Source organism: Pinus tabuliformis, chromosome J (genome assembly GCF_031772625.1).
Source record: "Pinus tabuliformis cultivar Carrire ecotype Pingquan chromosome J, CPIR1, whole genome shotgun sequence".
Classification (NCBI taxonomy): domain Eukaryota; kingdom Viridiplantae; phylum Streptophyta; class Pinopsida; order Pinales; family Pinaceae; genus Pinus; species Pinus tabuliformis.
In genome coordinates, this window is record NC_142295.1 from 1432008008 (window position 1) to 1432035906 (window position 27899).

Here is a 27899-nt window from a genome sequence, read left to right on the forward strand (position 1 = left end):
ATTATTATTGTTAGGTCGGCTGGATTATATTGTGACTCCTTAGACTCCTATATATAGAAAGGAGGTTTTGTCATTTGAATCATCCAAGAATTGTTCATTTATGTAATGTAAAGGAGGTTGCCCCCTCGAAGAGGCTGAATTCTAAGGCGTTGATCTATCTTTTCTATCTTTTCTTGAGCTGGTTTCATAACATTTGGTATCAAAGCTTTGGATTCTAGGGTTTCGCTGCTCCAAACAGGTCATCGTGGCATTTTCGCTATAACTTTTTTTCTGTGATGTTTCAGAAGTCGCAAAAAAAACCCATATGAGAAGAAATCGCGTTGAACCTTGGGTCCGAATTTCAGAGTTTTTCGTGCGATATTTGTGGAGATATGATCTGAGGAAGTTGGTCTTTTTTCAGACTCCTAAATTACATTCAAAACAGGTGACCTGGGGAAAATCGTCATAACTTTCTCTCTGGGAATCAGATTGAAATTTCATAAGACGGTACAGAAATAGGACAGACTGTAGTTTCTTGTATATCTTTTTCAGAACCAAAGATCGAAAATTGTACATGTGGCACTTCATACAAGTTCGCTCTTCTCGAAAGGTCTATAATCAGGTCATCTTGGGAGATTGTGCATAACTCTTTCTTGGAGAATCCAATTTGGATCAGACTGGTGGCATTGGAAAGAGGACACAAAGAGATACTACAGGTCACAAATTCAGAACTAGATGATTGGAAAGTACAGAGATACATCAGAGGCAATATCGAGCTCCTACAAAGTGAAAAAAGGTGTGTAGATTTTTTAAAATTTTTCTTAAGCTTGGTTTGAAAATTTATTTTGAAGGAATTCAAAGGGCATAGTAGAGCATTATTATCGGTAACTGATGCCCCGAGGAAAGAAAATGCAAACACCTAGTAAGGAACCTGAAAGCTCTAGCATGACTCATGAAGAAGAGGAAGAAATGCTACATGATATATCAAAATTACAAGAACAAGTGCAACAAATGTCACGCTCACAAAAGTTAACAGAAGCTAAGATAAATGGCGTGGAAGCTAAGATGGACAATTTGAAGATAGATTTGAACACAAATTTGAAGACAGGCATGGCAGATTTGAAGACAGATTTGACAAATTTTCTACAAGAAATACTTACTAATGGTGAAAAGGTAGTAAAGGAAACTCATGATGAGAACAAAAGAAATGTTAATCATGATTCCATAGACGCTAATGTTGGATCGAAGAATCACCATATTCCAAAAATCGATATGAGGAAGTTTGATGGCAAGGATCCCGCCACATGGATATTACAGATGGAGCAATTCTTCGATCTCAATAATGTGCAAAACGCACAAAAGGTACGTATGGCAACTATATATTTGGAACCAAATCAGTTTGTATGGTATCAATGGCTTTGTTCTCGTAAACAATTTATCACTTGGGCAATTTTTACGGAAGAATTGATAGCACATTATGAGGATACAAAAAGCAACACTTTTTTTAGCCAATTGATAAGTCTCAAACAAAAGGGTTCAATAATGGAGCACATTGAGGAGTTCCAAAAATTGAACATAAGGGTAAAAGATATTCCATAGGAGCATAGGATTGATGTGTTCATAGGGTCTTTAAAGGATAATATCCAACATGATGTTCGCCTTTGGGAACCTGATTCATTAGAGAAGGCATTCAGGTTAGCAAGAAAAATGGAAAGCAAAATTATGGCAACTAGGAAGCATACCACTCACAACTATAAAGACGGAAGTGTTGTTGCCCCTAGTCTTCCACAACCTACAAGGTTGACACCACAACAATTGGAAGAAAAAAGAGCAAAAGGGCTTTGTTACAATTGTGATAGCAAATACACAAAAGGTCATAAGTGTGCTGAGAAGAAATTATTCTACATAGATTGTGAAGAGGAAGAAGAAAAGGAGCAAGAAAGGTCAAAAGAAGAGGATATACTCCAGGAACAAAGCCTAGATGAAGAACAAATAAATCCGACCATATCTTGTAATGCATTGGCGGGAATTACCACTCCTCAAACCATCAAGATAGAAGGACAAATCAAGAAGAAAAAGGTAATAGTGTTGATTGATTCAGGAAGCACCCACAATTTTATTCATTGTAGGGTAGCAAAAGAATTGAATTGCTTCCTATATCCAGCACCAGAGTGTCAAGTGATGATTGCAAATGGAGGAACAATAAATTGCTCTGGAAAGTGCCATAATATCAAGCTATCCATGGGGAATATGTATTGACTAGCCCAATGCTTTCCATTCCAATGGGAGGTGTTGATGTTGTACTAGGAGTCCAATGGCTACAATCCTTGGGTACAATAGCTTTTAATTTTCAAGAACTTTTCATCAAATTTTCTACGGAAGGAAAGGAAGTTGAATTAAGGGGTATTGCAGGGAAACCAGGAAAGATAATCAGCTCTAATGGCATGACAAAGCTTCTAAAAAAGGAGCAAAGAGGTGTAATTGCACAATTATGTTCGCTAGATGTTTCCACATTGGAATCATCTATTTCTCCAGATCTCCAAAAAGTCCTGGACAATCATTCCAAGGTATTTGAGACTCCCAAAGGTCTCCCACCTATGCGTGATCATGATCATGCTATTCATCTGATTCCAGGAAGTGTTCCTCCAAACATCAGGCCGTACAGATATCCCTATGTCCAAAAAAGTGAAATTGAACGTATGGTTGCAGAAATGCTAGAGGCTGGTATAATTCAACCGAGTCAAAGTTCTTTCTCTGCTCCAGTAGTATTGGTGCACAAGAAGGATGGATCATGGCGCATGTGTCCGGATTATAGGGAGCTCAACAAGCTCACTATTAAAGATAAGTTCCCCATTCCTGTCATTGATGAATTACTGGATGAATTGCATGGATCAATTTACTTCACCAAGTTGGATCTTCGTTCGGGATATCATCAAATCAGAATGAAGATTGAAGACATTCCGAAAACGACATTTAGAACTCATGAGGGTCATTATGAATTTTTGGTCATGCCTTTGGCCTTACCAATGCACCTTCAACATTTCAAGGTTTGATGAATTCAATTTTCAAACCATTCCTTAGAAAATTTGTGTTAGTATTTTTTGATGATATACTAATCTACAGCAAGTCTTGGAAGGATCATGTTGAACATGTTGACAGGGTGCTACAACTATTGGAGGAGAAACAATTATATGCAAAAAGATCCAAATGTTTCTTTGGAGTCCAGGAGGTGGAATATTTGGGTCATATTGTATCTCATGAAGGAGTTAAGGTAGACCCTAGCAAAATTAAAGCCATTAAGGAATGGAAAATCCCCACATCCATAAAGCATCTGCGAGGATTTCTTGGGTTGACAGGGTATTATCGCAAGTTTGTTAAGAATTATGGGAGAATAGCAGCACCTCTAACAACATTATTGAAGAAAGATTCATTTTCATGGACTCCGGAAGCAACAAAGGCCTTTGAACATCTTAAAGAGGCAATGTGCCAAGCACCGGTCTTAGCTACACCGGACTTCACAAAAACCTTTATTGTGGAATGTGATGCTTCAGGAAATGGAATTGGTGTTGTTCTAATGCAAGATGAAAGACCCATTGCTTTTGAAAGTCGTCCAATCAAGGGAAAGTTTTTAAGCAAAGCTATTTATGAGAAGGAAATGTTGGCAATACTCCATGCACTTAAGAAATGGCGACCCTACCTAATGGGAAGACACTTCAAGGTAAAAACGGATCATGATAGCCTTAAATACTTTTTGAACAAAGATTATCCTCTGAAGAGCAACAAAAGTGGGTCACAAAGATGTTGGGTTATGACTTTGAAATCATCTACAAAAAAGGGAAGCAAAATGTGGTGGCAGATGCACTCTCAAGAAAGGATGAGGATGTGGAAGCATTGTTGTGTGCCATTTCTATTATCCAACCAGATTGGATAAACGAAGCAAGGGAGGAATGGAAGAATGACGAAGAAGTGTGGGCACTTATTCGAAAGCTACAACAAGATTCCAGTACTTCTGATACATTTAGCTGGAAAAATGATTCGTTATGGTACAAAGATCGCTTATACCTCTGTAAGAATTCCCAGCTAAAACAAAAGATTCTTATGGAATTGCACACTTCTCCCTTAGGAGGGCACTCAGGATTTTTAAAAACTTACCACAGGGTTAAGAAGGAATTTTTTTGGGATGGCCTTAAATCAGATATTCAAAAGTTTGTGGCGGAATGTTTGGTTTGCCAACAAAATAAAGTTGAAACAATTAAGACACTGGGTCTATTACAACCTTTATCCATTCCAAGCCAACGTTGGGAGGAGGTTTCAATGGATTTTATCACAGGTTTACCCAAGTCTGAGGGAAAGAGTGTCATCATGGTGGTAGTTGACAGACTTACCAAGTATGCACACTTTTTTGCATTATCACATCCATTTAAAGCCAGTACAGTTTCTACTGCATTTATGGAAACAGTTCAAAAGCTACATGGAAACCCAAAGATTATTGTAAGTGACAGAGATCCCAATTTCACTGGAAATTTTTGGACAGAATTATTTTCTTGTCTTGGTACTCAGTTAGCTCATAGCTCATCTTATCATCCTCAATCTAATGGGCAAACTGAGATAGTAAACAAATGTTTGGAAGGATATCTTCGTTGCTTTGTATCTGATAAATAGACACAATGGGTCAAATGGTTGCCTCTAGCTGAATGGTGGTATAACACTTCCTTCCATACAGCAACAAAAATGACCCCATTTATGGCACTTTATGGGTATCAACCACCATCCATCACATCATATTTAAGAGAAAATTCTAAGGTTCAGGCAGTGGAACATCACATCGAACATCAACAACAAGTCCTCCAACTCTTAAAGGATAACCTCGTGTTGGCACAAAATAGAATGAAACAACAGGCAGATCAACATCGCAGTGAAAGAAGTTTTGATGTAGGTGATTGGGTATTCCTACGGCTACAACCATATAAGCAAATGTCCCTAAAGCAAGCTAAGAAGGATAATAAATTATCACCAAAGCATTATGGTCCGTACAAGGTGTTGCAAAAGATTGGTACTATGGCATACAAATTAGAGCTTCCTGCAGCTTCTCGATTACACCCAGTTTTCCATGTTTCGTGTTTAAAGAAGGTTATAGGCGACAAGCTCCCAATTCAAACAATATTACCAGAACTTGACGAGGAAGGAAAAATTATATTGGAACTGGAAGCAGTCACAGAAACAAGAACTCGACAGCTACGAAATCAATCAATTTCAGAGTATCTTATCAAGTGGAATAACTTATCCGCTGAAGATTCCACATGGGAGGATGAGAATTTTATGCAAAAGTATCCAGAACTACTCAAGCGTTGAGGACAACACTTTTTTGAAGGAGAGGGGCATGTTGGGTCCCTATAATACTAGTGATTACCCCATTACTATTGTAGTTATACCCCTTATTTATATTGTTGTGCCCCTATTACCCCCATATTGTTATTTCTGTGCCCCATATAATCCCTCTATTGTTATTTTTGTGGCTTTATATTATTATTGTTAGGTCGATTGGATTATATTGTGACTCCTTAGACTCCTATATATAGAAAGGAGACTTTGTCATTTGAATCATCCAAGAATTGTTCATTTATGTAATGTAAAGGAGGTTGCCCCCTCGAAGAGCCTGAATTCTAAGGCGTTGATCTATCTTTTCTATATTTTCTTGAGCTGGTTTCATAACATACTGCCAGTGGTTTTCAACCAATGGCAGCAAGTGCATCAGAGATTGATCCTCCAGTTGGATTCATTGATTCGTAAGATAGACCTGGTACAAGTAGAGAGTTAGAGAGGAACATTCCAGTTCTTTCTCTAGTCCTCTTTCAGTCGGAAGATAACATCAAGGTCGAAGAGATTTCAGATTCTATTGCGGTTCCTAATTCTCCTCTTCCTCCTGATCATCTAGACGTTTTATTATACGTTGAAACTTCAACCAACAGACCTTCGAGCCCATGTTTACATCAATATATTCCTTCGATGACCACTGCTGGAAGCATGGCATCCACGACAAGTGCTACAAGTATGCAAACTCCTATATATGTACAAGGAGGAGGAACAATTTCTATACCTTCTGTTACTCCTAGCACTACTATATTTGGTTCTACTTCCATTCCATCATCGAGTGGAAGTTCTCAAGCTGTTGCCTCCGGCATTGGTTTTTTCCCTTTGGAATGCTGACCAGCGCGATTCCTTCAGTTCCATTGAGTATTCCATCAGCTACCTCCACATCCATGGCAAGTGGATCAGCTTCTTTTCAGGGTTTCCCGTTTAGAGGTTGTCATATACCACATTCCAACCCAGCTGTGGGATCCATGCCTTTTTCCTTTTTAGGTGAAGGTTATAATCCATTTCAAAGTTGGAAAAACCCCGCGGTTAGTGGGTTAGGAGTCGGGAATCAATCTTATTTCGGCCAACAGGGGAATATGCCATATTCTTCTGTCAATTCTTTTCAAAACTTTTCTCCCTATGCTAACACATGGAATCCTTATCAAGGGCTTTCTGCTCCTTTTAACACTTCTTTAGGGAGTAACTTTACTTATTACGCAAGATTTTTAGCAGGAGTTGGTCAAACTCCGAATTTTGCTACATCACAAGGGGCTCCTTATGGTTTAGTTGGGTCTACGAATTACTTCGGGCAACCTGGTGCTTTCACAAATCTAGGTCATTCTTTTCAGAACATTAGTAGTTCTGCCCACACTGGGTGGAATCCCTAAGGTCAACCACAACTCCCTTTTCTCGCAATGTTAAACTTGCTAGGTCTCACTAAATTAACTAATGATCCGATTAGGTATAACCCGATTTGGCCTCCGGACTTCCCTCTGATATCCCGAAATTCGAGGGGAAGACAGGTGAAGATCCGGGTGACCACGTAACCACCTTCCACTTATGGTGTTCGTCCAACTCCCTGATAGACGATTCAGTCAGGTTTAGATTATTTCAATGTACCCTAACTGGAAATGTGATTAAGTGGTACATAGAGCTACCAGGGGGCACCTTCACTTCTTTCGGTGATTTGGCTACTATCTTTTTGAACCATTTTCAATTACTTGTCTGATATGATGTTGGAACTGAGCTTCTGGCTAATTTCCAACAAGGTCAGGCGACTCACATTTCTGATCATATTCAAGAATGGAGGAGAAGGAAGAGGCTCATCAAAGCCGATATCCCACAAGAATTCCTTCTCGAATGGTTTCTTAAATCATTACAAATTGAGATCTATAAGGATGTGTTCTTCTTCGGTGTTTTCACTGAAGAGCAGGCTATTTTTAGGGCCCAGCAGTTAGAACTAATCTATTCTTAGTCTGGGGTTCTTCACAAAATTCTACGTGACGCTCCTAGATCCAAGGTGGATATAGCTAAACCGAAGTTAGGTCCCCATGCCGACAGGCTAGTCGGATCGATTGATGAACACAATTAACCTGCTAAATCAATCGCAGCAGTTGTCTTTATAAACTTCTTCCTCTATGCAGGCATCACCATCCACATCTACACCTTCTCAACCTACGCCTATAAATGCCATCCAAACTTCTAACCCCAAAGGAAATCAACAATCTGATGGAAACAAGAAAGGACGAGGTAGGAAGAAGAACCAGGATGGGAAGGTCAATGCGAACAAACTCGACAATGATGCCAGATAGGGTAAGAAAGAGTCCAAGAAAAAGGTAAGATTTCCATGCAAGTTATGCAAGGGGGATCATTTGACTCATCTCTGCCCTAAGATCCAAGACGCTCAACACTTATTAGTGCAGCAGGGTCTTCTAGCTCCCAGGTTGTTCTCACTAACCCTTTTTCCCAAGGGCAGCAATTACTTGCTGGTGCCAATTCTAATGCTGGTACCCCCACAGGGGGCAACCATGAAGGGGACAATTCGTCCAATGCTTATATGATGATCTCACATATTGCCGTCGCTATGCGATCACGTGATTATGGTGAATCAGAATCATCTAAGGCTGAGTCTGCTTCCAAATCCTCAACGTCGCTCCATATTGAGAGGCCCTCTATTGAGTCTATACCTTGGATGCCAAAAGGCTCCGCGAAGCGCTCGACCATTAACCCTAATGCTAGGGCAACCCATAACTACTCGATTGTAGAAAATCTGGCTCAGAGTCCTTGCGCTATGTCAGCATTAGAGGTACTCCAATTGTGCCCTGCTCATAGGAGTGCTTTGCTCTCGGCAATCGGACTAGTAGATCAAAAAAATTCTCTTATGCTCACTTTTGATATGTCAAACATAAAAAAGAGACTTCCCCATCATATGGCTTTCCAGATAAAGTCTACATATCGAAAGACTAACATCTTTCGAACAGTTATAGATGAGGGAGCTTCCACATGTGTGATGTCCATGTCATGTTGGAAGGCCATTGGATCACCTCAAGTTGTTCCTTCACCAACTCTATTGACGAAATTTGATGGACATTCTCATAGGCCACATAGGATTATTCCAGCCTTTCCCATCTATGTTGGGGGAAATGTGGTAAATATTGAGGTAGAAATTGTTGATGCGAACTTGGATTACAACCTCCTCTTAGGAAGGAATTGGATTTATGGGATGGATGCCATAGTTTCATCATTATTTCGCATCCTTTGTTTTCCTCATGAGGGAATGATTGTAAAAGTTGATTAGATGGATTATTCTCCGAGTGATTCTCACACATCCTCTGACTCTATGACTCCATTAGTCGACAATACCAAGCAACCTATTGAGAATTTAGGAGCTGGGATGTACTCTTCTTTAATGGGTAGCTTTGATCTCCCTGCTCCTTCAGCTATAATTAATGCTATTTCATCCTCCATGGGACCTTCTCGAAGAGAGTTGTTTTGAACTCATTATTTTTCGAACCCTTGGCCTTTACCCTCATCTACCACCAGATTAGATGGAGGGAAGGTAGGTGGAATGGCATGTCCTACATCTGCAATAGAAATTGCTTATCAGTCTATTGTTAACTCTACAAACTCCCATCCTACTCCTTTCTGACTAGAGGAGTTAGATGGAGATGTGGCTCCGGCCTGGACCCTCGATTCAACTTCAGCTCAGGATTGCTTAGATATAGTCTTACCATCTGAGGAAGCAATTCTAGAAGCAATGATGGGTGTCGATAGACCATGGGATGATTTACATCATCATTCATATTTCCTCCCTCATTTGCGAGAAATTGAGTCAAGTTTGTCTAATCTGTCTACTAGTGATGTTCATACAGTTTTAAACCCTTTGGCACCAGCATAGTTTTCTGCCGAAGATAACATGTCTTTTATCTCACGAATTGTACCTATGAACATCTTTAGGAATCCTAACATAATTGAAAATGTCTTCATCGGAGCTAATTGTTCCCCTGAAGAAATTCAAATTTACACCGATCTCTTCAAAGAGTTTCGTGATGTGTTCACTTGGTCTTATGAGGAAATGTCGGGAATAGATCCATCTATAGTCCAGCATGAAATCAAGACATATGAAAACGCTAAGCCTATTCGTCAAAAACTTCGACCCGTCAATCCTAGAAAAGCAGCATCTATTAAAGCTGGAGTTGAAAAGCTGCTTAAGGCAGGCTTTATATACCCCGTTCCTCTGACTGAGTGGGTCTCTAATCCAGTCCCCGTAGATAAAAAGCAAGGAACGATCCGAGTATGTATTGAATTTAGGGACCTAAATAAGGCTTGTCCGAAAGACAATTACCCCACACCCTTTATTGATCAAATTATTGATGAATGTGTGGGTAATGAAATTTTTTCGTTCATGGATGGATTCTCTGGTTACAATCAAATTACTATCCGTCTAGAAGATTAGCATAAGACAACCTTTTTTTGTCCTTGGAGTACGTTTTCATACAAAAAGATGACTTTTGGCCTTAAAAATGTTGGAGCCACTTTTCAGCGGGCCATGTCTTATGATTTTCACGACATCAAACACGTTATTGAAGCATATCTAGATGATTTAGCTGCTCGTTCTCAAAAGAGAATTGATCATCCTAAACACCTTTAGTTGATCTTTGAACGGTGTCGTTTTTATAAAATCCGTTGAATCCAAATAAGTGCATTTTCGCCATCACATCTGGTCGGTTGTTAAGATTCATTGTATCGACAGAGGGGAGTCGTGTTGATCCCTTCAAGGTTGAGGCAATACTTCAGTTGCCTCCCCTATCTTCCATTTGTCAACTTCAAAGTCTCCAAGGAAAGGCAAATTTCTTGAGGAGATTCATAAAAAATTATGCCAATATTACAAAAGGATTTATGCATTTTCTTAAGAAAGGGGTCCCATTTTTATGGGATGATTTCATGAAACGATCTTTTGATGCTTTGAAAAAAGCATTTTCTACTCCATTATTGAGTCCACCCGATTATAGCAAAGACTTCCTTTTGTATCTCGCTACAGTAGAATCAACCATTGGTATGGTTCTGGTTCAGGAAGATGATGCTTTCTGTGAGCATGTAATCTACTACCTAAGTCGAGGCTTGGTAGGCCCTGAACTACGCTACTCTCCCATCGAGAAATTGGCTTTGGCAGCTGTCCATGTTGTCCAGCGACTTCGACATTACATTCTGCTTCGAAAAGTTTTCGTCTTAGCAGCCGTCAATCCATTTCAGTTTGTCTTGAGTAGGCGAGTGATTGGGGGCAAATATAGATGGATTGTCATTTTGCAAGAATTCGATCTTGAATTCATGTCGGCTAAATCAAAGAAATATTTAGTATTTGTATAGTTGATATCAGAGCTGCCTTGTGAGGAAGAAATTATTCATGAGGAAAATTTTCCCGATGAACATTTATTTCTCATTTCTTCACAAGATCCTTGGTTTGGAGATATCATTATATATCTCCAGACCTTGAAGTTTCCACTTGTTTTCTCCAAAGATGAGCGTAGAAAGTTGCGTCGCCTCGCTAAGAATTATGTTATTATAGGTGACACATTATATCATCGCGGGATTGATTCAATCCTTAGGCTTTGTTTGACTTTGGAAGAAGCTAAGTCAATGCTTAATGATTTCTAGAGTGGAGCGTGTGGCGGTCATCTATCAGGGCTTGCAACAGCGAAATTTTTTTGCGAGCAGGCTACTTTTGCCCCTCGATTTTCAAAGATTGTATTGAACCAGTCAAAAGATGCCATCCTTGTCAAGTATATACTCAGAAAATGCACGAACATCCAACTCCACTTTTCCCTATTATCACCGTTGGTCCTTTCACGAAGTGGGGCATTGATTTTACTACTTGTAATCCGCCTTCGACAGAGAATCACAAGTACATCATTGTGGCCGTAGACTACTTTACAAAGTGGGATGAGGCCATGCATACTTTCAAAAATGATAGTGAAACAACGGCCTTGTTTCTCTTCAATCAAGTTATTTCATGATTTGGTATCCCTAAAGAGATTGTCACTAATGATGGCAACCATTTCCAAAATCAACTGATGTACGAATTGACTCTCAAGTTGGGTTTTCAGTAGGAGAATTCATCTCCACATTATCCTCAGGCCAATGGGTAGGTTGAAGCTGTGAACAAGTCCCTTAAAATCATCCTGAAAAGGATGATTGACAAAGCTCGATCCGATTGGAACATCATGTTGTATCCGGCACTTTGGGCATACCGAACGTCAGTTAAGACTGCCACTGGTTTTACTCCTTTTCAACTAGTTTACGGGTTGGAATCTATCTTTCCTATTGAATGTGAATTTCCTTCTCTTAAGCTAGCTGTTGAACTTCTTCTAGAAACTTCTAGTCTCAAGGAACGCCTCGTTCATTTGGAGCATCTTGATGAGTAGTGTCAAGATGCCGCCATAATAAACGAACCCCATAAAAAGAGGGTAAAAATTCAATACGATAAAGTTGTCTGCGCTCAGAATTTTTTTGAAGGTGACCTTGTCCTGGTCTATGATCAAGACAAAGATGTCTTGGGGGAAAGCAAGTTTATATCTATGTGGTACGGTCCCTTTATAGTTAAGTGTGTTTTGAAAAATGGGGCTTATGAATTAATTGACTTTGAGGAAACAAGTTGGCGGAGCCCAGAAATGGGCTCTACCTTAAGAATTACTTTGCTTAGGCTTTGCCGAGCACATGCTTGTTTGTATATATTGTATGTTTGTACATATCTATCTAGCGGTTTTAGTGACATTGATATTTTTTATCTGCTTTGGGAAGGTATTGAAGGATGATTCAGTATATCTAGGATTCACCGATGGCGCAAGTAGGCATACCCGGAACCTTGCTTCCACGGCTTGGGTGATTTATTATCCATCTGGCCAGTTGATGGTTTCGAGAGGAACATGTATCAGTCCTGCTTTGAATAATATTACCGAATATACTACTGTTATAATTTTCTATCCGAAGCAATATCTCTTGGTGTTGATTCGTTAGTGGTTTATTTAGACTCACAACTGGTGGTATCTCAGTTGAATAACACTTATCGGGTATGAGATCCCTATTTATATCGCCAATTTTTTAGAGTAAGATTGTTGCAATGATCACTTGTTTATGTCACATATGTCCACGTTCCATGATCAGAAAATTCATTAACAGAATCTATTGCTAATCAAACATTAGCTTGGCATATAAATCATTCATCAAATTAAAAAACATAAGAAATAATCAAAATGTTATCCGACTATATCATAAAATTGCCTGTATATAGATAGAGTGTTTGTGTCCAAAATAATATACAAAAATTTGGGAAAAAATGCCCTAATAAATTTGGGCTTATGCCCATCATCATGTCCAGGATGAGCAGGCAGAAAAAAAAAAAAAAAAAAAAAAAAAAAAAAAAAAAAAAAACCAACAACAACAACAACAATTGTTGGACATGGAATCCTCCCATAGCATGGTTTGGGGCTCAAAGCCCAAGTTTTGAGTAATATTGTTGTAAAGACTTTGCGAATTGCTAGCGCGGAGCACAAATTGTATTGTTAGAGTCATAGGGTTGTCCGCCCTAAGTTTTTAATGTAGTGTCAGCCTACCCATGGTCCGTGGACCATGGGATTGTATAAATAGAGCGAGGCTCTAAGTCGTAAAGGAGTTAGTTAACTAATGGATGGAGTCTGAAAGATAGTGAGCATAGAGCAAGAGTCTAGTACCTTGGGTCGTAGTAGTAGAAAGAGGCTCTGCATCTGAGTGCGCAGAGGCCTAGTAGAGTCCGCAACTGAGTGCACGGACCCCTGTAGCTGATTGCACAGGGCGGAGTCGAGTCTGTATCCAAGGAAGAGGAATAATAAAGAGAAGTCTTATCTAAATTCCGTGTATCTGTTCTTGTGTTATTTCCTGTTTGATATCGTTTGCAATTATATTGTTTATTTACTGTGCGCACTTGTATGAATGGTGAACATTGTTAAGTATAACTGAAAGCATACAAATAAGCTAATTTAATCAACTAATATTGGGTTACTAATAAGGATTTGGGTAATAACACTGTTCGGACCCCAAATAGGATTGCGCGAAGGCAGCATCACAGTCTATGAGGCACTGATAAGTGCGCGCAGCAACATGCGCGCAGGGTCAAACTGCGGACCACTTGAAACCCATCAGACATCCCCAGGGTGCGGAAACTTGGTACTAGCACCCTCCCATACTTCTTCGGATGAGACCTCAGTCTACGCTCTGTGGACTGTTGCTGAAAGGGCCAGTAGTACCGGGATTTGTTTGGCTAAATCATCTCTCAACCTAGGTCAAGCACCAACAAGCCAACAAATGGTTCCGTTGCCGGGACCAAGATCTGCATAAGGGATGTCTGATGTCGTGTCACTGGAATCCAACGAAGAAAGAAATTGAAGGGTGGTTAGATAGAAAGATTCATGAGTTTGCGACGCACGAAAACAGGAATCCGCAAGTGTCAAAGGAATAGTGGTTGGAGCGCTACTTATATATGGAAATCCATGAAATTTTCTTTTTATCCTTTCCCTCTGAGTTGTATGAGTGGATCGCGAAGCTAGCAGACAGTCAAGGAAGGTGTAGGCTCGAAAAACCAATTGTGTGGACTCCAGAATTAGTGCGCAGACTAGAAGCATCGAAAGATAAGATCGCGTGTGCTGTGGACCATTGGCTCGATCGAATTATAGGGGGGTTTATCACCGAGTTCGTAGTAGACACAACAGTCAGCTACAACGAGGTGGAACGACGCTTCCTCAAAGGACCGCGAGGTAAGTACATTAAATCTTTGAACACTTGGATTAAGATGTTATTGTGTGAAAAGCGGGTTATGCGAATAAATTGATGTTTGGGGCTACACGAAGTGGGAGGATCTATAGAAACAAAGGTAGTGCAGAGATAGAGAATAACCCCTTGATTTCGCCTCGGTGGGAAAGCAAGGAAGAGCTCGCAAAAGTTTCTCTGAGAAGCACAGTCAGTCTGATAAGGCAGCAAATTCCGCGCCTACCACCTCCACCTACACCGCCACCAGTCTCACCATCTTCACCTCCATCTCCGCCCACACCACCTCTGCCACCACCACAGTTCAATATGGCAAGCGCGATAAAATTGCCGGTATTCAGGGGAGTAGGGAATGAAGATCCAGACCAATTTTGGTTTGTGGTAAGGGCCATATGGGAAGCACAAGGAGTCATGGATGACAATATAAAGAAGGCAATATTGGTGAGCGCATTGCAGGATCGCACACTGACATGGTACATTAAGCATTCTAATGACCATACGAACGTGGGGATCGCAGATATCCAGGTCGTGCTGACTAGGGAATTTAGTAGGCCAAAGTCGGAGACACAATCGATTATCAAGTTTAATGAGATCGCGATGCTTCTAGGAGAAACCCCATGGGATCTGGATCAAAGACTGAAGAGTATGATTCGCGAAGCCAACATGACCTTGATAGATGGGCAACAACTCACTTGGTTTATAGCGTCACTAACACCGCATCTAAGAATGGTGCTGCCGCAATAGAAGTTATCCACCCAGGCCGAAGCTTTAGAGATTGCAAAGAGACTGCACAAGACCCCAATACAAGAACCTGGCCTAGGAGTCCAACAAATCCACGCGAAACTGCAAAATTTGTGTTTAGAAATGCAGAATTTGAAACAGGACAGGACAACTCGCCCAGAAGCACGTGAGGAGGTATGGTGCATACAATGTAAAGGCGAGGGGCATGACAAGGACCATTGTCTAGTCTTCGCGAATTACTTGGCGGGAGGAGGGTCGATGCCATTAAGACCTAAGGCACAAGTAGGACCGAGTGTGGTGCCTGCATTATGGTGCGCGATTTGTCAGATAGGAGGAAAACACACTATAGATAATTGTCATCTATTGCAGAAGTATATGCAGATGTCCCAACAATTGTTCTGTAATTTCTGCAAGTCAGTAGGCCATGATGAGCGCACTTGCAGAAGTTACGAGCTAATGATGGATCAGATTCCTGCCTACAGAGTGTAGACTGAAACACGAGCCCTTGACCCAAATGTGGGAATGGCACGCACTGGATTTCAAGGGCACGGACGAGATCAAGATGGAATGGGACCAGGAAGGGGTTGCGGACAACTAATTTGTTACAATTGCTGGGGGCCAGGGCACTATGCTCGTGATTGTACAAATCCGATGAGAACATCATGCTTATACTGTAATCAGTTTGATCATGAGGTAGAGGATTGCCCTACATTGATAGTGAGGCTGCGTGAGAAAGGGGTACTCCAGCCTCCCCCGACTCGGAATTTGCAAATGATGAGGTCTGAGCTGCACAAAGAGGACCCAAATGTAAGCATAGTGCTCGTAAGCGGTATCACGATAGGAGATGACAAAGGTAAGCAGCCTGAAGAAAGTGCGTGGGTTCGCGAGGCTCCTATAAAGGAACCTGAATTTGATTTAGAGCCCGTGAAGGAGACATTCATGGAAGCTAAGAAGAGCTTCAGGGAGGCCTCCACTTCAAGTAGTAAGGATCAACTAGAGCCAGATATGGATCCTTTAATGATCACTACCTTTTGGAGACATGTATGAAACTGCTACGCAACATCAAGGCTATGAAAGGGCTATAGGAACTTATCACTAGGTGTGTTGGGTTAGGAGAACTGTGCCTGGTCCGGAAGCTCGGAAAACACACATCACGAACATGAAGGGAAATAAGATTGACTGTGCGGGAGTATGAAACGAATCAAGTAATTCTGGATCTAAGATCGGATGCGAATGTGTTGCTAAAGCAGACATGGGAGATCATGGGTAGGCCCGCGTTGCAATGGTTCCCTATTCAATTACAGATGGCGAACCAGTAGAAGATCCTACCGATGGGACGATTGTAGGGGATAACAGTAGATATCGAAGGTGCGAGTGTGCTTGCAGATTTCAAGGTGATAGAGATTGTCTATGACAACAATCCCTATCCCGCACTAATAGGAATAGACTGGGCCAATGATATGAATAGAGTAATAAATCTAAAGAAGCACAAAATGATTTTTGAGAAAAATTCACTACGCGTAGTGGTACCTTTAGACCTTGCGGAATGAGTGCGCTACACAAAGCCAGTGCGCGATGACGAGCTAGACTGAATCTACAAGATAACTGTCTGGGAACAGGATTGAGTGAATCCTACAACAAATGGCCAAATTTCGTGGGAGTGCGAAAGCTCCCGCACATCAGATTCAGATGAGGAAACAAAACGATGGCAAAAATGGTTACACGAGGTAACTACGCTCAATTGAAACATGATGGTTAAATCACTACGCTGCGTGACAACAAAGGTAAGGGATCTACCTATGTATGACGGGTTAACAGTGGTGGATGAATTCCTGAACAAATTTGAAAGTGCAGTGCTAGAACAACAGCAATTTGATGCTCTTAAATGGGCACTACGTGCGACGCTCGCAAGGTGGTGGGGTATGCATTAGAAAAGTATTGAGAGTTGGCACGAATGTAGAAGGGGGATGCTTATACGATTTGGAAAACCTTAGCTATTTATGAGAGCCGGTTATGAGGGGTGAAATAGCTTATGTTCCCACCTTTCCAGATGGGTACAGGCATATGGTATGCAGCCCGCATGAACGCACACCGTGATCACGATAGGAAACAGGAACAACAAGCAGAAGCAAGGAAGACAAGTGCGTGAATGAGGAAGCATGACAAAACCTAGCGCTCCAAAAGTCATACACGGGGAAGCCTTTGACAAGGTGTGTGAAGTGCTGAACAGGGTCCACCATGTGAGACGCACCGACTAGGACCTGCGCGTACTAGCGGTTGTATGGGCTTATAGGACCATGGGAAAAATTCTGACCACGCAAACGCTTTTGAAACTAAAGTATGAAGCAGGGGTTGTAGTCCCTGTGGAGCATGCGAAGACGAGTCTACGCATAACAACACCCGTAGATATGATGGTCCGCACAGATCGGAACGAAGAGGTCACACAGTTGCGCGAAACAGAACATATAAGGCTTGAGGATGATATTCGATGGGGAAACTTTAAACTTCGCGAGCTTGAAAAAGACCGAATACGGCTAAGGGAGAAAAGTGCTTTATTGGACGCAGAGGTCAAGAAGCTAGAAAAGAAAATAAAGGAAGCATTTCTCGTCAAAAAACCAAGGATGGCAAGGCAAGGTGCATACAATCATACTGAAAAATTGGAAAGTTATCGTCGTGAATTGATTAGTCTGCTGCCGTGGCTGAGACCGCATCTCGCCAAACGTAGTGAGTAGGGCAGCGCCGTGCAAATAGTAAAGTGTGCGATGCCAATCACTACAATAGAAGATGGGGATTCTTCGCAAACCATGGTGGAGGATGAGATGAAGTGCCGCACGGGTGGTGCACCCACCTGACTAGCCATAGGAAGGACAGTCTTAGCGCTCCAGGCAGTTGAAAGGGAGCGCGGGACTATAAAACATTCTGTTTGGGGCTGTGCGATATGAGAAATGCGCGCAGGAGCAGGACGTCACAGGGTTCACGACAGTGCATGGAAGGCTGCATTGACGCATGGGTCGGCTGGAAAGTGACTGTTGGTGTCACTATTCCTGACGAGATGTCCGATTTGAGGCCAAATGGAGCGGGCGACGGGCATTTAAGAGGAGAGTTATGGGCAAGATTTGGGAAAATCTGCCGCCAAGGAAGCAATGATGCCCCGAAATTGGGGGGAATGGTCAAATTTGAGTTCAAAAAACATTATAAAACTCAAAGGGCTAGCCAGCGGACAACACTTGGTCATTTGAGCATTGAGCAGTTGAGTAGAGCACAGAGTGTTGAGAGTCAAGCGATAATAGAGCCCCTGAGTTCGTGACAGTCAACATACAGTGTAGAGATGATGACGACCACTGAGGATGGGTTGGGAATTGAAGAAGGAACCGCTTGGGAGGCCGCGCAAACCCCCATGATACAAGATGTTCCCGAAGGCGCTGGGGTTGTGACAAAACTCCCCAAATCACTGCGGATGCCGAGGCCGAAGAAGGATAAGTAGGCAATGGGACCAGTACGCATGTCCTTGAGGAATCCGTGGCATAGCAAGTTATCAATGGAAGAAAAAGGGAAGGCAGTCACGATTGAAACAGATGAGGAGGAAGAAGATTTGCAGGCCCTGATTTCCACCGTAGAAGAAGAAGAAGACATGGAGGAGGACATCCAACCGTTGCGCTTTGTAGCGAAACTGCCTGCGTATGTCCCTCCGTGAAAAGGGAAAGCCAAAGTACCAAAGGATCTGGATGCAACAAAGAGTTCACTCCAGACCCTGCTCCTCCCCGATGGCATTATATTTGAGGGCTCGCACCTAGGCTGCGTGCCCACAATGAAATTTGAAGACTAGGACCTTGCGGATAGCGAGAAGTTCCCGCACTTAGAGATGACAAATCCGATGAAGCAGAATACAGAGGGGGCAATGATAGTGTTAGAGCCACGAAAATGGTTGCGCGATGTGGAAAAGGCCGGGTTGCCGCATTTGTTATGGATACCACATTTCCATCGCACGCCCATCACCATTTTCATTATCAGGCAGCTGCTCTACCTGGTGCATGATGGGTATCTATGGCTAGAGGAGTCTATTCCCATCACGACAGATCTCATCCACCGAATTTCTTGGCTTCCCTATAAGGGAAAGGACCCCACGACAATAGTCGAGAAAAGTAGCAATTTGGCTCTCGCAGAGGCCATGAAGGCAAAGTATAAGCTGGAGAAAAAGAAGAGGGGATACGCCATCTCCAGCATCAAGGATAAGGGGGTGCGCGTAGCCACCCAACTCCTGGCCGATAAAGTGATGAGAAAATGTTGCATCGATGAGGTACCAGTGCCGGTGGTCGCATTGGCCGAACAATGTGTGGAGGGGGTCTAGTTCAACTGGGCTGAGTTCCTCTGCGAGGAGTTTTTGTTAAACTGTCGTGAAGCCCAGGAGTAGGGTAAGACCTTCCACTACACGTGGTTTCTCTTATCCATCTTGTTGGTAGCGCGAGAACTGCCAGAGGATAGTCAGTTCCCAAACATTGACCGAGACTTACCAGAGACCGCGAAGTACGCTTCGCTTTGGGCCACCAAGGACGCGAAACGGATTCGCGGTACAATTTTTTTTGGGTGCTCATGGAGGCGAGCATCCGAATGTGGATCTACAGGAGGTCGCGCCTGTCACCTACGATGAACAATAGTCTGCATAGTTTTTCAAACTTCAAGGCAGATATGCACAACATATACATCAAGGTGCGGAAGGATCCGGCGAAGCAGTGGATGAAGCTACCATTTGTAGCCATTGACAACGCGATTTGGCGGAACTAGAGAAAGCAACAACATAGAAAAAGAAGGATGATGCCAAGCTGCGCATCACCCAATTGGCCACGAGAAGGCGGAACGAAAAAGCGGCAGTTGACGTAAGAGCAGTTTGCGAAGTGGCATAGGAAGCCGCAGAGAAAAAGAAGGCAGCAGAAGCAGCAGCAGCAGAGGCCGCAACAGTACAAGCAAAGGAGGGCCAAGCAACGTCCTCAGGGAAGGAGGTAGAGGACACAGAAATAGCATAAGGGAGCGTAGACCCAGGGATTGCATTCGCACAGCTCAAACGGTCGTGCATCACAGAGAGATCGGGTCCAAGAAAGAAGGTCAAGGCCTCGAAGCTCGCCATTGACCCGATCACCTTAACTGAAGGTGATCTCCATGACATCGGCGAGACAGTCCGTGATGTCACCAATGAAGCGCTTCAAGAGTTTACGATGGAGAACCAGATTGTGTTGGGGGCCCTCAGGGCGCAGCTGCAAGGATTACAGGTGCGGCCCCCTCAGGAAGGTACCTTATCTACCCATGTCGCAGCATGCACTTCAGCAGCAGAGCAGATGCTGCACGCAAGGATATCCAACACAGTAGTGTTGCTAGAGGGAGCGTTAGTATCATCAGATGTGATGGACCGAATGACGGTTAGCATGATGAAAGGCCTTGGCCTTAATCTAGCTGCCCTTCCCCGGGAAATGCTCTATCAACTACAGGATGGAATAACAGCAGAATTGCGCGCTAGGGAGAACCGCGCGATCCAATTTCTTAGTGAACAGAAGATCAATATGGAGCAGCTCAGCTTACAGCGCGACGAGTTGGTGTCGCAAAACCAAAGGTTGGTGCAGACGGTAGATGACACTTGCTGACGCGTCCCAGAGCTGGCTATCACACTAGAGCTACCGCTGGAAGTGCGGATCCATAGTTTGGCCAGTGGAGTCGATGATGCGAGAGAAGAGACAACAAGGGTGCAGCTAGAGCTGAATCTCCAGATTTCCGAGCTGCGGTTGAAGGCACAGCCTTCCACTCCCTCAAAAATCAAAGAACAAAGCGCCAGTGCTATTACAGCAGGGTTGGAAGAGATTGGAGGTGCAGTGTGCGACAATACCAACATGTTGGAACAAGCGCTTGAGGTCCTCATGATGATTTAGGAGGACCCCAACATCAAACGGCTAGGGACAGAGGCACGCAAACTCTAGCAACAATACGACAGCATCAGGGGGACCGCACAGACAGTATTCCTTACTCAACGGCTTGCAAGGATGCAACAAGCCAAGGCACTAAAGGAGCGGGTGGACGTGGTGTGCCATAAGGAAGCAGTTCTCAAAGCGTGCGTCCAACCATGGATTGATGAAGCCTTCATAATCACGATAGATATTGAAGGAAAGCTCACACAAATTTAGGGGATGCATGCACAGATGCAGTGCAACACGCCGGAAACAGAGGGCTCAGAAGAGAGAATGCAATTGGTACAAGAAGTAGCAACTCAGTGCGCTGCAAACATCAAGACCGTTCGGGATCAGCTGGAGGGACTTTGCGCCAAGATCGTCGCGCCGACCGAGTGAATCGAGGGCGAGTCACGATGTTTATGTTGAGGGCCTGTTGGACATGGAATCCCCCCACAACATGGTTTGGGGATTAAAGCCCAAGTTTTGAGTAATATTGTTGTAAAGACTCCGCGAATTGCGGGCGCAGAGCGCGAATTATATTGTTAGAGTCATAGGGCTATCGGCCCTAAGTTTTGAATGTAGTGTCGGCCTACCCATGGTACGTCGACCATGGGATTGTATAAATAGAGCGAGGCTCTAAGTTGTAAAGGAGTTAGTTAACCAACAAATGGAGTCTGAAAGATAGCGAGTATAGAGCAAGAGTCTAGTATCTTGGGTCGTAGTAGTAGGAAGAGGCTCTGCAGCTGAGTGCGCAGAGGCCTAGTAGAGTCTGCAGCTGAGTGCATGGACCCCTGCAGCTGAGTGCACAGGGTGGAGTCGAGTCTGTAACCAAGGAAGAAGAATAATAAAGAGAAGTTTTATCTGAATTCTGTGTATCTGTTCTTGTGTTATTTCCTGTTTGATATCATTTGCAATTATACTGTTTATTTACTACACGTACTTGTATGAATGGTGAATATTGTTAAGTATAACTGAAAGCATATAGATAAGCTAAGTTAACCAACTAATATTGGGTTACTAGTAAGGATTTGGGTAATAACAGTGTTCGAGCCTCGAGTAGGACTGCGCCAAGGCAGCGTCGCAGGTTGCGAGGTACTGATAAGTGCGCATAGCGACGTGCGTGCAAGGTCAAACTGCGGACCACTTGGAACCCATAAGACATCCCCAGGGTGTGGAAACCTAGTTCTAGCACACTCCCATGCTACTTCAGGTGAGACCTCAGTCTGCACTCCACAGACTGTTGCCGAAAGGGCCAGTAGTACCGAGATTTTTTTGGCTAAATCATCTACGAACCTGGGTCAAGCCCCAACAAGCCAATAACAATAGCATTGGCTACACGTTGGAATAGCCGCACGCAGTCCCATGGTACTCCTACCATGTGACGCTGCATCTCCTCAAGTAGATCCTCTATGGCTATCATGGGTACTTGGTGAGTCAGCCTCACCAAGTTCCTCTGAACTACATGAAGAACTCTCTCCATCTCAGCTGTAGCCCCTTCGACATCTCTCCCGTGACGCCTATGTCTGGGAAATCCGTCAGGTCTCACTAGTCCCACATCTGAAACATGATCAATATATTTTGTAAGTGTCTTGTCTCATCAAAAATATTTTTAAGTTCATTAAAAAAAAACCAAAAAAATCTTAAAAAATCTTAAAAATTAAAAAATTGTTACCTATGGCACCCCATGCTGCATTCGATGGTAACACTAAATCTGGATCTCCTCGGAAATCCATCCCGACATAGGGGTAGTCATCGACTGCGATGACCTGTTGATCCCACCATGCGAAAAACTCGTTGTCAAAAGTCATCCTGGGCACATCGCCACCCCCAAGGCGTTTCATCAGGTCAGCCCACCTACCCATTCGTGGATCTCTAGGGCTGTTGATAGTCGATAATACCTTGGGTCGAAGCCCAAGTACTTTCTCAAAGAAGAATGAGCATAAGATTGTGCCATATCCAAAATTCTTTGTTTGACCCTTCTGAATGGAGGTCAGTTGGTTCTTCATATTGGTCAGTAGAGGTGTGCACCAATTGAGACATTCCACTACTAGGCTCATAGATACTCGTGAGGCCTGATGTAAAGTAGCATAGCCATTTACCCTAGCAATGGTAAATAGTAAAATCTTCAAGGAAAAGCTCTCTACGTGTTTGATTGCAATCTGACTTCCAATCATTTCAGGATGACCAGGACAGTGTATGTGGACACAGTCTTCTACAGTAAGACTATCCCTCGTCCTGCCATTCGAATGCACCACCTCTCCCTTTCGAGAAAGACTAGTATAAAGTATATATATTTGATCTCGATCCTTAGGGGCATCTGATCGATCATGAATGTGTCATCCTTTGCACTCCAATAATGAATCAAAAGCTCAAGCAATTGTGTGTTAGCTTTCATGTTTGGCATCTTAAAGAATTTTAGCAAGCCACAACCTCTTAAAGCATCCAAAGCATTTTGGTTCTCCATTACTTGATTATCTATAGCATTATTCTCTCTTTCTCGCCAAGTGATGGTCATCCTGCCCAAAAAATGTTTCAAACTGTTAGATTTATGTTTTAAAGTTTTTACTTGCGCACACGCATGTTGCCTTTTAACACAGTCGCGTGTAGGGCCCTCGTACACACGGGTTACTTGTATTCAACCCGCGTGTATGCAGAGTTGAAATTTTTGACATATTTTCCTAGAGTCAAAACTTGAAAAAAAACATTTAAAAAGTATCACAAGTAAGTGCAAGCAAGATATAAGGCTTACCTAGAAGTTTTGGAGCGATTTGAACGGTTCAATTGGTTAGAGGAAGCTTTTTTGGGTTTGTCTCCACAACTCCTTGCTCAAAACACAAATGACAAAACTGTGAGTCCAAAAGTCCTTATATAAGTTGAAAAATAAAAATTATTTTTTCAAAAATTGATTTTTGTCTTATGGATTTTTTGACCTTATGGCTTGGAGTGTTGAGAATGAGTTGTCTTTTCAGGAAATTTTAGATATTTCTTCGAGACATCATTTTTTGTCCCATGACTGCAGACCCGTCATGGTAGGTATTGTTTTCTTACTGGCATATAGGTTAGAGAATACTACTTTCCGCTGCATTTTTCATACTAGCCTCCATACTGCGATACGTTAGCCATAGGGTCGACCCCATTGTATCTTGATTTTTAAACCATTTTCACTCGCTGACTTTAAAAATCATGATGCAATGGTAGAGCCAATATTTACATGGGCATCTTAGTTAGATGCTCGCTGACATTGGCTGCCCATGCTACTATATTGAGTAGGCTCAGGAGTCCTCTTTAGTGCGCCATGACTTGTGCTTTGAAGACTCATTCTCATTCTTTTGCACGACTTTCTGGCCTTATACCCTAGAGGCTCCTTTGTGTTGAGTTGTATTGCTGCATTGCATATTGACTACTTGCACCTTTTGGCCTTGAGCCGACTTCACTTGGAATCATGTTTAAGCCACTTATCAACCATGTCTTATGCAAAATCAACCTTGTAATCACTTAGCCTCTGCAACTTGACACACCCTTATACCCGTGGAAAGAACATTCCTTTGAGTGTCCTTGACCAGTTTCGCCACCTTGCATTGAGCATAGGAATGTTCCCCTCCTAGGAACTAGAGCATCTACTTTTTCGACACTCGTTCTTTCCACTATACTATAGCATTCTTTTATTCTTTTTCAAGCTTCATATAAAAGAAAAAGACAAAAATTTATATATTCCAAAAAAAAGAGCGGGAATGGGACATTATTTCCATATTTTGATGGCAGCTAGAGTCAGTCGTGTCACCCTTGAACAAAGCACTCAAAAGAAAGTCTTTCCTCCATTGGGGTGGGCTTTAGTTTGACTTAGGAGAGCCTTAACCTTGTTATCGAGTCAGTCCTCCTTCGATTAGTTACCTCTTCCAATCATATGGAGAGTTTGCTTATGCCTCATGCATGACAAAGTTATACAAAGTTATCATATGTTGCCTTGTAGTCACAGTTGAGTCGTGCTTTTGTTCAAGGGAAGTAAACCTGAGTTTTCCTGTCTGCGGTGTCCCTTGACGTATTTTTTAGTCGGCCATCCCTGGTTGTCAGTGTCATGTTCGTTATCACATTAGTTTTATTGGTCCTTTGCTCGTGCCGATTTGAGAAGTTTTCCATTGACTTCTTGCTGGCAGGGCTTGTCCTTATCGACTACAACAAATTGCTCTGAGGGCAGATCTAGAGTTGCACCCTGGCCCTATTTCATTATTGATAAGTCACCTTGTACTCAACATCGATTAGTATCATGGGCCTTTGACTAGGTGGTTTCCCTTGTGTTCAACATCAACTTTCATTATCACACATTGGGATTCATGTAGTGCCTTGGTTTCCATTTGACCCTATTGGTGGATTCGTCGCCTCTGTGTCTGCTTTCATTATTGGTTGGTTCAGAGGGTTTCTATCGTGCACTAGCCACATCTTGTGTACACCGAAAACGTGCTTCGGTTGGGTTACTACATCTTTGTTCATCTGATCCTTCCACATTATTGGCCTACGGGTTATACTCTTGCTAGATTGATGAAGGATGCCTTAATGCCTTCCTTCTAGTAGATCTTTCCCATCGAATTCAACTCATTGCTCTGGGAAAGGGATCTAGAGTCCATTGGGCAGTACCTTAGGGTTTGCAGTCATCAGTGGTAGATTCCTTCACTGTTGACAGTGGGAAAACATTATTGTCTCCCGATTGATAGATTCTTTCAAGTGTTCAGTTACAACTCATTTATTTGCATTTCTTAGATTGTACTGGGTACCTTGACTCTCATCATCATTATTGGTGAGTAGCCTTGCGTTTGTTAATGGTATACATCAATGACATGTAATCAAACGATTTCTCACATGGTCGACTTCAGATCATTCATTCCCATTTTGAAGAAATGTACCACGGTGTCGGTGAAGACCTCGGGTTTGCATCAGCATGTCCTGGTTCACTTGTTAGTTGCTCCTGTTTCTGCTAGTTGACACCATCCACATTATATGTTGCAGTTCCTTACAGCGACATCTTTGTTGAAAACAACAACAAGAAATGCTAAAAATAACATTCAGAATATTCTAATTTTAATTTGTCTTTGAATTAAAATTCAAATTTAGTCTCACCAGCTGCTTGAAAAATAATTAATTAATTCATCCTCAGTTAATTAGTTGGAGAAATCTAAACATGAAGTCTTTGTGAAGACATGCAACAATTATCCCTTTGATTGAGGAAGTTATCCCTTAATTAAGGAGATAAGGATGAGTTGTATTTGAGTTGTAATTAGTTAGCTCAGTTAACTAAGTTAAGTCCAGTTAGATTAGTTCCAAACAGTTTGTGGAATTTATTGTGAGTTCAGTCAGTTAATGCATGCATGCATGAAACTAGTGTACTCTAGATAACTGAATATTCTCTCATAAACTCATGCATTTCAGTTCAGACAAAGACCCAGTTGAGATTAAAGACAGGGACATTGTACTACCAGTTGGAGGAATTTTCCTATAAAGGACACTCATCCATGTAGAAGGAACAAGGTTCCTTGAGGATTGCGCAGTTTTATAGGGTGTGAGATCAGTGTTACACTTGGTAACAATAGGATCAACCAGGAGAAACAACGCAAGGAAATAAGAGGCTTGGAGGGTAGAGGAGAAGGCTTATGAGAAGCTTTGATTGCCTGTGAGCATCCAGGAGGATTGTACTGAGAGCTGGTTAGCTGTGAGAGCTAAGGCTTTGTGTAATCTTGATGTATTTCCACCTTGTATGATAATACAGATAGTGGGGTTTTTAGCTGAGGCTTTCCCTAGAGTATTCTTTTGTGTTTCATGTGTGATTGATTCTTCTTCTCTGTTATATGTGTTCTGTTTGATCTTGCTCGAATCGATTAAGCTTCCACAAGTTTGATAGTAGAAGTAGATCAAGTATTTTGCTTTAGTTACATTGCATTATCAGGTGATCTACAGTGAGAATTTCTACATGGTATTAGAGCAAAGGTGATTGAAGCTATGAACAGTGTACTGAGAAGGGAAATTCAAAGTTTGAAGTTCAAGATTGATGGTACAAATCGAATTCATCTCATACTTCGGGTTGGTCAATGGCGTTCTATGGCTTGAGACTCGAGTATGCCTTGGATGGTAGCTCGAATTACATAGCATGGAAAGATCACATGGAAGTTGTATTAGAAGACAATGGTTTGAAGGATTTCATTGATCAAGAAATCCCAAATCTAGGTTCAACTAATGCACAAGAGTTGGCTAAATCGAAGAAGTGTGTGGCGAGGGCGAGACGGATCATCCTTGAGGGAGTTCGAGACCATATATCTCAAGTCTCCATGGGAAGGAGACTCCGTTTTCAATGTGGAAGACATTGAAGGACCTATATCAGAATAGTAGTGACTAGAGGAAATTGGCGCTCAAGGATCAGCTTCGAAGAATCAAGATGGAGAACGATGATACTATTTCCACATACCTGAACAAGGTCACCACCTACAGAGATGAGCTTAGTAGTGTGGGAATAACTACTGCCGATGATGATATTGTGAGCCTCGCTCTCCTTGGCCTTCCAAAGAGCTGGCATAACTACTAGGACTCTGTGAATGGAAGGGAGAAACTGTCGGATTTGGAACGACTGTGGTCGGATCTCATGCAGGAGGAGATCAGGAGGAGCACACGAGATGGTTCTTCATCCAAGGAGGATAAAGAAAATCTGGGCTTAGCAAGTAAGGCAAAGAAAGGGAAGGAGAAGGATTCTCATTCCAAATCGAATTCTTCTCATGGAGGGAAGAAGGTTGACAAATCTAAAGTGAGATGCTTTAATTGTCATGATATGGGTCATTATGCAACTAATTTCCCATCGAAGAAGTCCAAGAAGGGATCGTTGGAAGGACTGAAGGTGAGGCATTGGCCTCTCAGTTCAAAATGGACTTCACCCTCATCGCATGCATGGTGTCTTCGATGATGGGTTGTGGTTGGTTTCTTGACAGTGGAGCCTCATTCCACATGACCAACGATAAAAGTTTATTCAATACCTTGGAGGAGAAAGACCTCAAGATACTCATAGAGATGGGTGACAATGAAAGGTATAATGTTTTAGGAGTGGGCATGATTGCTTTT